Here is a 16,283-nt window from a genome sequence, read left to right as displayed (position 1 = left end):
TAATAATGAACTACTAAAACGGAGGTGTTCAGGGTATTTTTTTAAATATCTGAAAGCTCCATTGAATTTGGTGAAATGAAAAACGATCTTTTTCCCGTATTTCACAGCATGGAGATTATGAACACGTATCGCATCCAACAAAACACACCTTGAACAATAAATATATGCTCGCTCAGGAAACGTCGTAATGCTTTCGCAGCCGATACTGTCCACATGGCCTGGCGTCTAATAGAAATAGATCTTCTGTCCTCCATATTCCGAATTGCGAAAAGGAGGTGACTACACCGTGGCCCTGCAGGAGACTATTTGAAATCACATTTGGGATTGGACAAAATAATTGCCTCTTGGCTCCGGGCCCAGAATGTGGAGAGCAAGCCGCTCTGGTCTCAATTGGATCTGTGATGTCAAGGTGACAAAGGCAGACACCGAGCTGGAAGACGTTCGATACTAACGAGCGGTATTCCTCGGAAAGGACTGCAAGCGAGCACTCTATGGCCTAAAGGTGTCCCAGAATGGGGAAGCGTCCTCGTGGAGCTCGTCATCCAGTCGATTGTTGGTCTTACGCTCTTATGTGTCATGTGTGACAATGACTTCTCGAGAAGCTCTGAATCACCGAAGACCCCCAAAACGGGCGACCGGGCTGTTTGTCTGGCTCCCGGCCTGGATGGACAACATTCTGCAGGGGTGTGCTGAGGAGCTCCAAATGTCCTAACTGACATATTCAACACTACATTGAGTGACGTCGTCGTCCCCAAGTTTCAAAGTGGCGTTATCTCCTACCTAATTCCATCAAAAGTGTTTGCTTATCGAATGAAATGTGAGATTGAATTTGACCCCAAATCACCATAATCAACATTTTGGACATGCACTTAACAACCTTTTGGACGCCATTTGTATCAGCAGAATCGTATCGTGTCACGTCGCCGAACGGGAATCCATAAACCTGAAGATAAAGTAACAGCGTTTGTGCCCTCATCAAATTGTGGCGAGTGTGCAAAGTTCCGAGCAACGATTTCACTTTGAGTTTGATGGAAGCAACCTACCGCCTCCCGTCATTCGTTGCTTTCGATTAGTTCAAATGGGATTTTACGAGGACATGATATTTCGGTGTCTGGGTGCACTTTGCACAGCCTGCCAGAACGCAAGATGAGTAAAAGTGTCCGAGTCGGCTGCGTGACGTCCACATGAAGTTACACAAAGAATGACTTTCTTCCCGCGGGCGAGTTCAGCCTCCACTTCTGTTAGACTGGACCCAAGTTCAAATATTTTTAGTCTGGCACAAGTGCCCATAATAGATGGTGACTCTTATTTGCTCTCGACATAAATGTGGCTTGCTTTCTTCGGGAGGACTTTACAAGAAGAAGTGAGTTTCAATTCCAGATGTGCTACCCTTGCCAGAGTAGCGCGTCGAATAGAAATTCTGAAAGCTTGTCACCGTGCGCTAGCTTACAAATTGTGCACTCCATCCATCCATCCATTTTCTGAGCCGCTTCTCCTCACTAGGGTCGCGGGCGTGCTGGAGCCTATCCCAGCTGTCATCGGGCAGGAGGCGGGGTACACCCTGAACTGGTTGCCAGCCAATCGCAGGGCACATAGAAACTAACAACCATTCGCACTCACAGTCATGCCTACGGGCAATTTAGAGTCTTCAATTCATGCATGTTTTTGGGATGTGGGAGGAAACCGGAGTGCCCGGAGAAAACCCACGCAGGCAGGGGGAGAACATGCAAACTCCACACAGGCGGGGACGGGGATTGAACCCCGCACCTCAGAACTGTGAGGCTAACGCTCTAACCAGTCGGCCACCGTGCCGCACAAATTGTGCACTCATCAAGAGAAAAAAGTCAACACTTTGCAGACCTCGCTGAATGAAATATGAGCTTTTCAAGGAAATCTTCATTGATTACAAAGTACAGCATAGTTAATGGGGAGCAAAATAACATATCAGCGATCGATGGGAAATCAGGAACCGATTGAGGGACTGCATTTCGGACCACACTCAAAATCAAAGAGGAAAAAGGAGACGAAAGCCCCCGGCGCGGATGTGTATTGTCAGTTAACCAAATGAATGGGGAAGACCATCACTCAGGATTTGATTTGCTATCCGAAACGGCAGGTCTAACAGAAGCGGGATTTCCGCACTGAGCTTCGGCGAGCTAACCCACGAGGACACCCGTAGCGATCTCTTTCCCTTTTAATGATCATGTGAAGAAGGTGCCTCTGCCTTTCTCGCCCCATTTCATTATCCCTTTCCGAGCAGTTTGTATCCTTGCTTTCATCTCCTTTTGTTAATGAAGATCCCGTTAACTCCCAATCGACTTCTGCAATTACACTTTTCAACAAACTCCAAAAGTTGAGCTCTTCTCTGTTTTCTCTCTCTTTTTTAATGTTATTATTTCAGTCTGTATATTCAAAGCCTTTGAATCCTTTATATTTCAGCCCGCAGCTTCAATTCTGCGAGGTTGGGACCTCAGGGTACTTCCAAGTCCTCCAAGATGGAAACTCCTGAATGTGAACCAAAGGAAATGCCGCCAAAGGAAGATCGCAATATCTGCACGGAGTCCAAAACGTGCGATACAGGGGAGGGGAAATGACAGCAAATGTAAATCACATTCTGCTTTCTTTAGTTGATTGGAGTGCCATACGCTGTTGAACGGGATCAAATATAAACGCTGCCGAGTGCCACAAATAACGCGTCTGGCTACCGACAAGGGACTTGAAGCGAGGGCGACGGGTTTGTGCGCAGACTTGAATTGACATGCTCTCATTGGTAAGGAGAGCGAATGCGGAGGGCCTCCGCTCCCGAGTGACTCATCGTCATCACGAATTTGACAAATGGGAATGGGCATTTGGGTCCTGATGAAATGAGAGGCATTCAAGTCCTTGGGCGATGACAAGCTAAGAAGCGTTTCCTTTCAGTGCAGGGCTGCTGTGTTGTGCGGCGGGACGAATTCTTGCAGTTGCGCTATTTCGTAGAGCTCGTCCACAATTATTCCATTCATCATCGGGTCAAAGAGATGCTGCACGCCACGGTACACAAACAACACTGCCGATTGTGCTTTTTAAATGAGAGAAGCTTGAAAATGCGGCCGGACCGTGGTAACCACGAAAGACACATTTGATGGTCTGTGTCATCTCCAGTAAACAACTTAATAAGTGCATCCCACAGAAATGATACTGGAATGAAAACACTTGTGCCTGCACGCTTTCATGACACGCATGAATCCAGCGAGTAACAACGAAGGTACTGTATGCTAAGTCGCTTCTTACACGCCGGACTACATTTGACAAACATACGAGCGAAATTGAAAATCAAGTCTTCATTTCCATGAGAAAGGGCTCAATTTTCACTCTCGGAGAGGTATTCATCATTTACATGTTTAGCGCAAGCTTGCATTTTGCAGGAGTGTTAACACTATTGCGTCACACTGAGGTGGTTCCAGTAGTTGCATTCTAGTACCCATTTCACTATTTGCTTTGGAGTACCATACTGAACTATTTGAGGAGGTACTGTTGTCCTTACCAATAATAATTAGCGCTAAGGACTCTTTTGTGAATAATTTGCAAAATAGTCCTCAGTGTCACTCTGTTGCCAGTGTTTATTATGTTCTTAATTTAGCATGCCGTAAAGCAATTCTAAGACAGGCAAAGAAGTGCAAATGAAACACGCGACAAGAAACGTTTCTATTTTGGGTCTCTTTGGCAAGTCGAGACCAAGTATTGCTAATTTTACCGCGCTGAAAATACACATAAAAGGAGATTATGCATCCGCTCCGTGAAGTCTCGGCGCCCTTTGCACAACGGTCGTTGCACCGGACTCTTGCGATATTTGTCATTCAAACTGCTCTAAGTGCCAGAGGACTCTGCATCTTTTGTCACAATTGTCCCAAAAAAACAAAAAAAACAAAACCAAAAAGTACAAATACCGGCATTACCAGATAACTAGCAACCCTTTATTGCTCAGTATTCTCTGTCAATGGACCGCCGTCGGTTGTCGTACTCGAGCGGCTCCGACTACCGGAGACAAATTCCTCGTGTGTTTTTGGGACATACTTGGCAAATCGAGATGATTCTGAATCTGATTCTGATTCTGATTCTGGTCAAAAAAGCAAAAAGCTGTGAAGCTTCGAAAGGTTATGTCCAAAGTCACTTCATCGTCAATCGATGTTTTTGTTTTGCTTGTATTGAGTTGTTTCGCCTCGCTCGTTAGGTTTTGATTTGCAGCTGCGCTCGTCAGCGCTGCTCCTCGCGTCTGCCAATCAGCTCCCTCCAGCCGCTTGCGTCGTGCCCAGGTGCGCCTCGCTGCCTCGTCAGTTAGCTTGTATTTAGTTCCCGGCAGGTTTCTTCCACTTTGTGTCTGTTCATCGCCGTTGCTGTCTTAGTTCTGTTCATTTAGTCGCATAACTCGGCCCTTTGTGGCGAGTTATTCTCTGCGTTTCTTTGAACCTTGCTTTTCTGGACTTGGCTTGAGCTCGTATACCTTTTCGAGACTCCTGCCTGTCCTCCCTGCTTCCCTGCGTTTGGGTCCTTGACTTTTTTGCCACAAAAACCTGCAAACTGTGATAGATTGCGGTGTGTTGTGCTCGTGAGTACATGACTTTTGCAAAGGCCGAGATTTCATCAAGGAAGAGGCGGGTGTATGTCATGCTGTCTTCGGTGAGAGTAGGCCCGTCTTTATCAAAATGCATCGGATGATCCGAGTTGTACGTCCAAAGGAGACTGCGGCTCAACAGTTTTCTTGGAAACCTTCTTTCTTCAAAAGAATGGCTGTTCGCAGAATTTCACAGCGGCCCTAATTGATCTGCAAGTCAAATCGCATCTATTAGATTGGGAACGAAAAATATATGTGTGTGTGTGTGTGTGTTGTCCTCAGAGCATCATCAGCGAGGAAGGACACATGACTCCATCCAGAGGCTTTCACTGGTACTGCACGAAGGTGTAAACCGCGGAGTGAGTTGATTCTCCTGCCTCGATCATCCGCACGGAGACTTCCTGAATCTCAGCGGTGGTCACCAGATGGTGCTGCAAAGGCAGGTTTGATCAATGAACGCCTGCTCCACTCAGTTGGGGTAAAAGTGAGTGAGTGAGTGAGTGAGGGAGGGAGGGAGCTCCGGGATCCAGATCTTCATCATCATCTCTGCAGGTCGCTGATGCTGGCCGTAAATCTACTTCAAGAGGAGGAAGGCAGTTGCGTTGGAGAGACGAATGATGCTCGGTACTTTGGAAATGAAAGATGGCCTAGCCTTACTTGCTGGAGTTGTCCTCTTTGTTGGAGACCATCCTTACTGGTCTCATCAGATTGCTCATCTATTCTAATTAGTTGACATTTGCAAAATAACGATAGGCAATTTGTCAGGGATGTGTTTCTTGAACTCAAAAGCTCGGTGTACAAGACCCTTCTTCTTTAGATTATGATGATTATGATGATGATGATTTATTGCCTCATGACTCAGCTTTTGTAGTAGTACCGTGCAGCAGTGACTGAACATGACACAGTGAAAGCTCAGAACTCTTTGGGTTGGTTTAGTTGAGTTGAGTGCAAAAATGATTTTCAATACACCGTGTCCTGATTCTGATTGACCGTAAGGAAAATACATTGAGGTCACCAACGGTGACGGTTGCAAATTGTGACCACCATTTTCTGAGCTCAAAGATCACGTGAAATTGTCTCACTGAGATCCAAGATCTCTTCTTGAGTATAAATGTGTCCAGATGAATCCTATTATTATTATTTTTTTACATTTTTGGTTGGTAAGAGGCAAACTTGTTACAGCCAAGTTCTACGAGCAAAACACGGCTGTAAGCCATCTGCACACATTCCTATACTGTATTTAGCAATCAGCATGTCGGGTGAGACTGCATTTTGTTTTTTTTGGTACATTTTTTTTATGCATTTGTCATGACTCTGAACTGATGGGAACGATTGAAGCGACTCAGCTGTGTGCTTTTCGTATCGTATTGCTCGTTAAGTTCGACACCGCTTCAAACTACAGCTACAAAAATAAACATTGGAAAATTCAAACCTCACAAAAGTGAGCATTGTTAGATTGTACACAATTTTCAAGAAAAAGCTGAAATGAAATACAAATAAATCAAAAATAAGCACTTAAAAGTAACAACCTTTTTTTCTTCATTCTTGTCTTTTTTTTTTTTTTTTAATAGCTCTTTGTTCTCCGCTCATGTCTATTTTTGTCTCAGTGTTCACGGGAGGAGTCAGAGAAATGACGAGGCTTGGGATTCTTGCTCATCTCCATGGCAACTATATTGCTAGGCTTCATTGTCAAGCGCCCCTCTTTTTGATGCTCCTCGTATACCTTTAAGGATTTCATATCCATCCATTTTCTGTGCCGCTTCTCCTCACGCGGGTCGCGGGCGTGCCGGAGCCTATCCCAGCTGTCATCGGGCAGGAGGCGGGGTACGCCCTGAACCGGTCGCCAGCCAATCGCAGAGATATAGATATAGATATATATGTTCTGACATTTGTGACGGTCCTATTTGACAACATTGACCCTGCGGATGCTCTTTAGTGGACTTTTGCGTCTGCCGCACACTTACCCCAGTATCTTCGTATTCAAGCCACTCATCATTATGCATCCCACCCCCCACATCCGCCAATGAGTGGACTGAGCTGTGTGTTTCTCTCTTAACCAATGGGCGTGCTGTTGTAGAGTCATTCCGTCTCCCTTTGCCTGCCATGCGGTGTGCCGCCGCTACGAGGCCCACTTTCATGAGGAGAGAGTCGACTTTGTTTAGTTCAGGGGGCTTTTCCCTATTTTTTCTCTTCCCCCCTTCCTGTTCGGGATCCTGCCGGGAAATGTAGCTTCACAATCTCTGCAACATGGGCCCCCTCTTTTGACACCCACGCTGTACTGCTTGCATGCTATGCGATTGGAGGATTCGATATAATTTAAGCCTCTCATGAGTTCGCTTATAAATGCGAACTTATTATTCTTTAGCTGCAAAACCTGAACTCCAATATAATCCTTGCATCTGTGCTACGTCAAATTAAGCAGCGCAAACAAACCGGCATCCACTCGAATTCCTCCCAGATTCCCCATGCAGCCATTAGTCATCTCATCGTGAAACTATTTTCAAGCTGCCTAGTTGGGAAACTGAGCATGCTTTCCATTCTACTTGCGGGAGTTCCTAACGCTCCTGTCGCCATGTGACGCTACAAACTCACAATGGAGGCTTTTGAAGCTTTAGGAGCAAGAAAACTCCACACGGAGGCGTGAAGAAGAAGAGAGTCACAGGCGCTATAATGGTAACAACACGGGGGGTGGGGGCTGAGCGGGCACACCGATGAAACATGAGCGCAAGACGGAAATATACCATGATGCTCAGCCTCATGGTTTTAATAAACAGCCATTATATCACCCTGAAAAGGAAGAACAAATATGCTTGTCCCCAGGAAAAACAAAAACAATGTCAGGGGAGATAATGGAGTTAATTGTGTGTTGCCATTTGTGTGAGTTCACATGCGTGGGCATATGCCAGTAGCCCCGAGGAACTAAGCGCTCACCCGTGAGCCTGCAGATTGCCCGGAAAATATGCCTTTCACTGTTGGCGGCGACCCCTCCCTCCGTCACCTGGCGGGAAGGAAGCAGCTGGACCCAGCGGGGCCAGGTGCAAACGTCACCTGTCACACTTCCACGCATGCCAAACACAAATAGAAATGCAGGCAGACATTGTCCGAGCTGCAATACTTCAAGCGGCGCACCACCAGCACGGACTCTAATGACTCTGTCTCGAGCGGTGTTTCACAACATTTATTGAGCCAAGGCAAATATTTGACAGTAGACAAGCCTGACAGCACGCCACCAAAATACAAAAATCTCACAAACAGTATGTGCATTCTGAACAAAATAATGGCCAGCTCTGAACTTCCGCACACATTTACTCGGTGTGAAATCTGGGCCCGTTTCGATGAACACAAGGAGTTGAAGAATGACAAAAGGAAATCTTAAAGGGGTGACGGTTACAAAAACAAAAACAAAAACTATTGCAAATATTTCAGACATCATTTCAATTTGATTTTGAATCCATCAAGGTACAGCTAATGGAAACATCCGGCATATGCAGGAGATGGAGATAATCATGATCTCTCGAGTGCTATTTTAGTTTGGGATAATGATAATGTTTTGTTGATCGTGGAGATCGGCACCCGGTGCAGCGCAGGCCTCCGCCCGTTGCGGAAGTTTGAAGAAAAGTGAAAGAAAACAAATATGTGATTGTGTCTGTGGGTTCCTGGAGGATGACATACAGTAACGGATGTGCGATAGCATTTTGTATTTCGGATGCGGACAAGTCACCAATCCCAGCGGATGAAGGAAAATGAAAAGAAATTGCTGTATGCGAACCTTTTTATCAGGGTCCACAACAAAATTGAAATGGGCTTTTCTTTGCACCACTTTGCACTTATGCACCACCTCCGCAGAGTGTCATTGGGGCTTGTGCTAAAAATAGGGACAAAGAACTAAATGGGCGGTCAGGGCTGTTCCATTTTCTTTCCGAACCTTTTATCCAGGCCCTCAACAAACTTGAATGGTTCCTTCATCTCTAAATGCGCCACCCCTGAATACCGTAAAGTGCATACTCCTACTAGCTAACTAATTGACCCAAAATCACATTGCGATCAAAATGATACCTCCACCAACTGCAAAAACAAAAACAACACTACAGACGTAGTGGTAATCCCATCAAATAATTAGCCTTTGGCGATGACCACTATGTCTGAACACAATTATTGCAACCTGCTCCTTAACACTTGAATTCTACTGTTGCCGTGACTTGAAGTGAGCGACAGTCAGCAGGACTCTCTGAGGTCATCGCAGGAGCCCCACCCCGCCCCAAAAATGCGCCGTAATCAATACCGGCAATGAGATGCAGTTTGACGAGCGCTCCATCAGGAGGTAGATTTGTCATTCGCTTTTGTATTGTACAAGATCATTTACAGCAGAAGCACAGGAGGTCTTGTCAGCAGTTTTCCTATTTTGCCCCAAAAATAATCGAACTTCTAACAAAATGTGTATATCTGCATATGTGCAATTAGCATAAAAAGTGGAACTGCTGATGGAGTCAAAACAGAAAAATGTCAATGATGGGGTATACAATAATATGAAAGAACGTATACAATGACAAATATTTGAATTTGTATTATTATTATGATCAGAAAAGCCTTATAAACATGATGAATCTGCAGGAAGATGGCTGCCCTGCACTCATCAACTGACAGTGTGAGTGACATTGTGGCTCTAATGGGGTTTACCAAAATAAAACCCAGACCGACGTGAGGATGTCAAAGGTTCCATCCATCCATCCATCCATAACCACCTCCGAAACCGGGGCCCCCCCCTCAACACTTTCTCTGCACCTTGGTGTGATGAACAGAATCGGTGACAAAGGGCAGCCTTGACGGACTTCAACCCTCACTGGAAACACAAAGCTGTCTTACTGCCAGCAATGCAGAGGAAAACTCTGACACCGGTCGTACAGGGACCTGACAGCCTGTGTCAGTCAGGGGGTCATGCACCTCGTCCCCCCGGAGCAACAGGACTTCTCGAGGGACGTGGCCGACCTCCTTCTCCGAGTCCACGGAGCGCATCATTTCCTCAAAGCCATCTAGAAGTTGTCCTCCGTGGTCTCACCGAACTCCTTGGGCCTCGGCGTCATTCCTCCCAATCGAGCTCTTGCGGGTCTCACCGTCATTGCCTACATGAGCAAGGCGCAGGAACGTGACAGAAGTCTGTGAACACTACGACTCCCCCGGGATTATTCACATCTGCAAAAATCAGCACAGTTATGTTCGCAGCACAGTTATGTCCTGTCAGATGAGCTCATAAGGCACAAATGGGCCACAGTTTATTGGTCGACACAGGATCTTTGCACGCAGAACTCGCCCATGGGACAGGTGATACTTCACACGTCTCAAAAATGTGAAACAATAAGAGAAGCGGCTTGCACACACACTTCTCTGTTCCAGTGATCCTCATCTTGCTGTTATCCAAACGGGAATAAGAGGGAGAGAGTCGAGTACACATTTGTTACACGTTTGTCACGGAGCAAATAGAATTAACGCAAACCTTAATTCCCCACAACAAGCATTCTCTCTGTGTCTTTCTCCCCGCATGTCTTGTCAGTGCTTGATACTACACAGTATGAACTTTTTCACTCGGGGTCGCAATCCTGAGCTGTGCACACTGAGGTTGACAACTTAGTTTACATTTGGTTTGACACCAGAAAAGAAGGCCTGGGCTCGCTCGCAGAAAGAGAAGCTTGTTTTTCTGCCACATTGATGACGCCTCGCCTGCATGGAAAAATATGGAGATCCGAATCCAGAGCCTGTGGGGCCTAAATACTAGCTTGTTGCCCTGTGCCTGACTGCAGTATATCGTACGAGGTGACTCATCCATACAGGCCTCCGTATATACCAAGTAAAGCATAAATAAGCCGCGGGGAAGATTCTGTTGCTAAATTAGCGGCCACTGAAGGCCACATTACGGAAGGATGCATAATCAGGCTTGTGCTTAATTCAACACTGACCATCTCAGAGAGAGAGAGAGAGAGAGAGAGAGAGAGAGACGTCCAGTTGTTTGTCTTTCTGTTCGTAACATTGACTGAGATGTACCGAGATGGTACCATATCATTTATTTCAAATATTTAACATTTTAGAAAAAAGAGTTTATTACTGGACCACATATGTAAAATAAATAGTGATAGTGAATTCATTGCTTTCCTTGTCTCTAAAAAGGTAGCACAGCTGCTTTGAAATGGCGCAAGTCACACATTCGCACACACCCAATCCCCTTGTGTGCACTCTGCAGCTGTTCCTGTTCAGCACGAGATTTGACTGCACGACTCAGGCTGGATTCAAGTTTTCACCTTTGCGGGAGAAACGAGATAGCTCGAGGAATATGATGTAAGCGTGAGTCCAAGTGTTGAACACATTGCATTCGTAATATGTATGAAAGTGTTTGCGTCCAGGCGGGTATTCTGTAATGCAGAACGCGCATGATGTGACTCTATAAAGGATCAAAATAAGACTACTCTCATGATGATTTAGTAAATAGTCATTCCTAGAAATTGGCTATTATTAGAGCGACTGGTGTTGATGTAAGTATAGTGAACATAAAAATAACTTCACTGAAATACATTTTTTTTTTTAAATTTCGTGATCTCACAGGAAAAGCAACATAGATAAGCAGAAGTGCTCAGGTACTTTTTCCTGGTCATGTCCTACATTTGCTGGGCTGAGTTCAGGGCAAACTCTTATAGCCCCAATGAAAAAATTGGGCTAAAATCAAAGTTCTGCCCAAACTGAAAGTGGGGGGGGGGGGGGGGGGGGGGGAAAGGCCATCTAGAGTTAAGTGTCAACGCTCCTTCATTCGTTTCTCATCAGGATTCATTATCTATGCAGAGAAACGGAGGGACGACAGCAAAAAAATCCATAAAAGGGTTAACTGCAGAATTGAAAGTGGCAATATGCCACTATCATTGGGCATATGTTAGCGTCACACATGAGAACTGTTGGCATAATTAGCTTCTTGGCAACTGGGAAGACAACGCTGGCCTCTGTTGTTTCTCCCATCATCTGAATTGTGCCACAATAAAAGCAGTGATAGATGTGCTCACTCACTCACTTGCGTTGCGAGCGAGCGCATCAGCCAGATGATGAAGTGGCTTGTTTGTACAGGGATGTCATCTATCTGCACAGCGCATCCCAACACTCACATTAATTGACCTGACCAGTCTCAAACCGTACAGAATAGCCTTGAAAACTCAAAGTCAAACAAGCAATAAATGCTGACTTTGAACTTTGGCTGACCAATAGATTATAGTAGCATTGTCAGCTAGCCATGTCGCTCAAGAGTGTGTGGCATCACTTCTGTTAGTCAATTTGATTGACTAATACGCTGTGGGCTTCATTTGATTTTTAGACGTTTGCGCAAACGGTACTAAACAAACTGGAAAGTAAACGGTATGCAGTTCAATTCAAACAAGCGCACCGAAGGTTGCGTGGAGCAGCAATGCCGAAGGTTCTGCTGCATCCCGCCTTGCATGGCTGCGTTTCGGTGTCCGGTAGCTCCGTTTTACATTACACGGTAGGTATACTGTATACAGTAAGGGATGATGACTATGTTCTAGTTTCCTTCTTTTTTTCCTTCCCCCCAGAGATTTGTATTTGCATATTGGCACACAAATGAGGCATATCAAGAAAAACATTTATTGCTCACAGTAATAGCAATAACAGAATAATACTTGGATAATGTACATGATGGGGGCGGGGGTCTCAGGGGTTTTACAGCAATCCTTTTCACACTATTACGAGCACGCATCAGATACTTGCCAATTCAATCATCTCCACATGTGAGGGTGGACCGGTTCTTGTGGTCTACTTTCTGCTCATTTCCTCATCATATCTGCTCTTCAATTCAATTCTGTACAAATAGATTGTGCAATGGGGAAATGCTGTGTTTGTTCATTTGTGATTGGATTGGCCAGGTATCAACACTCATTCCTCTCTTTATTTTTCTTCCTTGTGGGAAGGTGTTCGAGCAAGCGAGGCTGTGATAAGCTTCCAGATAATTAATTTGGAGGGCACCGTGGTCCACTAAACAAGGCCCGCCCGTCCCATAATATATGTGCCGTGACAGCACGCTCAACAGGCATTGGCTGTCTCCACGATGGATCTATGTGAAAGTTTGGTTCTGTTATTCCAAGGGTTCAGACAAACTTGCTACTGGCACTAAAAGCTGAGCTCTGCTGAGAGACCTGTCGTGATTTGTTGTCGTCTTCGGCAGGAGGGATTTCATCTGTTGAAATGATGCCTGTGCTTTTTGTAGTAGATTACAGTCCACCACAAACTATGTGAATCTATGCGTGGGCCAGCTCAATTTCAATAGCTGAGGAGAAAGTTCTTTTGTTAAAAAGGCTCCACTTTAAAATATTTTAGTTCTCCAGCTGGAAGTTCCTGAAAATGGCACAATCATTGTTTTCATGTAGTTGCTGAAAATTGTGCTGTGGGAAAACAGAGATTGAGGGCTCTGTTTTCCTAGACAGCGCATCTGGGCAGGGCGCAACTGTCAGCAGTTTCTGATTTTCGTGCAAAATGGCAGACTGGCCTGTGCCAAGCTGGACGTTTTCAGTGCCCATGGAGATGCGCCTGGCAGAGCGACATGTAAACATTCGCATACAAGTCCTGGTGAAAGGTAGACCGCTGGTCCAACGCGATTTTGGTTCATTTGATCGGGGCACAGGCAGACAGATATTGAGGTCCGTAGACATATTAAAGTCATCAGTGGTTATCATCAGCTCATTCTGTATTCAATAAGGATACCTGCTAACAATTCTTGTTGCGACACCATGACCAGAGCAGTAACAATGTGCCACTCCCGCACCGATCGCTGCGATTACGCATCGTCCTCTTCCGCAAAGAGATCGATGTCATCGTGCCTCATTTAAAGGGAATGAGAGGTGCCGCTTGATCGGCGGCGATTCCAGCCGGCTGCAAAAACTCCCACAGTGGCGCAGCCCGTCCACTCTCAGATCCGCCAGCCTGCTCTTGTGTACGAAATTACCAATACCGGTCTAACCTGCCTCTGGCATCAAGTTGCGCCGCCTGCTGCGTGCGATTTATACCGTTTACGAACGTTTTAGAAAGCACTATACCTTAGATTTGAAATACATAACTCTCCTAGTTTGAAACGTATCCCTCACTGTAGATGCGGACGTTTATTGACTGGAGCACAAATGTATTGGTAGGCATTTAGTTTTGGTGTGTTGTTGACAACAGGTGTGTTTCAAAAGAGAGTCGATGAATATAATGAACATGCCCGTGACCTAGGCTGTCAGAGCAGTGAAACAAGATGGATACCCTATTTGCTCTTGGCCTTGTGGTTTGACTTTGATCGAATGCTATTTTTAGTACAGTTTATTGTAAATCACAGTGCAAAGTCCAACCTTTGGATTAGAAAAAGCAACAACAACAACAACAACAACAACAAAAAAGGAGTTTACAGGTTTTCAGAGCAACTGAGATTGACTGGGCCCATTCACGAAGAGCTCTTCCAAACACAATTGTGCTTACTGCACAATGTTTTGTCATTTATTTTGTTAACCAGAATGACTTAGGCCCAGCAGAATGGATTGGAATGGATTTTTCTTTTCTTTTTGGTCAAGTCATATGAAGCCACTTGTTGCTAGGCAGAGGTTTCAGGGCTCAGTCCATCAAACTTTCCCATAGGCATACTGTATGCCAGCGATGCCCACTATATTGGTTAGTTTATAGGCAAACTTAGGGACTGACTGTCCTGGATAGATCATTTTGAGATGTTATATTACATGATGTTGTATTGGTGTATTGCTATTAGTATGAATTAAGATGTACCCTGTTTGAGATTGATGCCCAGCCTTTGCTGATGGATTGGCTCCAATGAAGCCTTCACTCATGATGTCACAGTGACCCACAGATGTCATTGCGCCTCATGTTCCTGCCCCTGTGAGTGACCTTTAGTTCAGATCTGCTAGGAACAAAACGTACAGTAGGAAGTCTAGAGTGCAGCAGCTGAGCTCGTTGTTCTATGCTGAAGTGCGTGGGTGCGGTAATTTGTCTTTTGGGCTGCGTGTCTATTAATGCCCGATGGTCTGCTGCTACCTGCTGGCCTTGTGGAGGTCAAATAGTCAAGCTGCATGGCTTCAATATAAGAGACGACTCCACAGTGTAAGGTATTATGTGATCTGCGCTGTAGATGCAGGGTTTAGTTAAATAAACATTTGAGTTTTAGTTTTCTGTCCAGATTTATGCAAATTATTTAAGGCAGTTACACACATTGCTGTGAAAAGCGCAAACTGGTCCAATCACCTTTGAAAGGAGTGAAAACACCGCAATTCCCAACCAATGATACATTGAAATACAATTTGATATTTGATACAATGATTTGATACATTCTCCACTGATGAGGATACCATGCTACTTCGGAAGATCCATGTGGATGGCTTTCCGGATGAGCTCAGCAATAAACACACCATTTCCCGCTATGGTATAAAAGGAAGAAGTGTGCCTTCTGGAGTATAATACATTTTTCATTCAAGACCCAAAAAGAAAATACAATTGAAGAATGAATGAATGGGTGTATAAAGGTCGAAAAGCTCATGGTTTGGTCACCATCATGCCCTGATCTCAACCCTATTGAGAGCCAATGGCGCATGCTTAAAGGGAAGATTTGGGAGGGTGGACGGTAGTGTTGCTCAAGTACAGTTCGATTGCATGAAAGATCCTTTGGCATGCACAGGAGTCCAAGATGAGAAGATAGGATTTGGTTCCATTACATTTGCGGATGACATTCTTTCGAAGGGCAGACAAGAATTAAGTCTTGATGTTGACCATTTGAATGAAAGATGAGCGGTTTTTCTTAAAGTTATCCATTTGGTTATTACGTTTTGCAGAGATGATTTACTCTAAGACGAGATTTTTCCATTGGTTGATGCTGGTAGCTTATCTTTCCCGTTTAATAATATTGTTGATTATTATTATTATTATGGAAGGTCCCGGAATATATTGTGCATGCCCCTCGAGGTTCTAATCCACCTGTCTTAGTATTCATCTTGAGAAGTAGATTTTTTTGGCACCGAAAATATCTTCTCGGCTTCTCCGCACGCATGTCACCATGTGTGTCTGGCCCTCAAAATGTTCCGTGTCCATGCATGGCTCATTTAGCAAACCCGCAAAGACGACTTGACGTACCTGCCCGCCACGGTCACAGAGCCTCCCACTCATTTTCTTAATGACTTACGCCCTCGGTGTCGCTGTGATTAGCTATGATCGTTGCCTAATCTTGTAACTTCTGGCAGCTGTAAGCGATCTTGTCAATTAAAAGAAAACTCACAGCGGAGGATTGGGTCCCACAAGGAATTACTAGTAAATTATTATCCATTTACGGTCTGCTTACAGCTGTGTAATTACACTTGACCACAGGTCCTCCTACTGTGTGATGAGGGGGCTTGCAGAAGTCCACCTCTTTTTAATTAGCCTTGATGAATAAGGCCCAGAAATGCGGATGCTTGCGCGGCTTCAAAATGACGAATTGGGAAATGGTAACTGGCAGCCCAACAAACGCTGAAGTCGGTCACTATAGTTGGAGATACGGCAGCTCTCCTATTCTAATAAGACAAACAATGTGAGTGCTCATTTCATAGTGACACAAATCTGCAACTCACAGGATGTAAACGCTCCTCTATTTTTGTTTCAATGCATTTACAGTGCGAGTAACAGTCAGCACCGCATG

General features: G+C 45.0%; 1 long non-coding RNA gene across 1 annotated transcript; it reads left to right on the top strand.

Moving 5' to 3' along the window:
* The first annotated feature begins 4,369 nt into the window (after positions 1-4,369).
* Positions 4,370-6,103, top strand: LOC133467358 (uncharacterized). The gene is made up of 3 exons (XR_009785206.1): positions 4,370-4,656; positions 4,874-5,075; positions 5,144-6,103. It is a non-coding gene; the product is annotated as an uncharacterized LOC133467358 (long non-coding RNA).
* The last annotated feature ends 10,180 nt before the right edge of the window (positions 6,104-16,283 follow it).

The sequence above is a fragment of the Phyllopteryx taeniolatus genome, chromosome 17, assembly GCF_024500385.1.
Source record: "Phyllopteryx taeniolatus isolate TA_2022b chromosome 17, UOR_Ptae_1.2, whole genome shotgun sequence".
In the NCBI taxonomy this organism is placed as follows: domain Eukaryota; kingdom Metazoa; phylum Chordata; class Actinopteri; order Syngnathiformes; family Syngnathidae; genus Phyllopteryx; species Phyllopteryx taeniolatus.
This window is presented reverse-complemented; position numbering and strand designations above follow the sequence as displayed.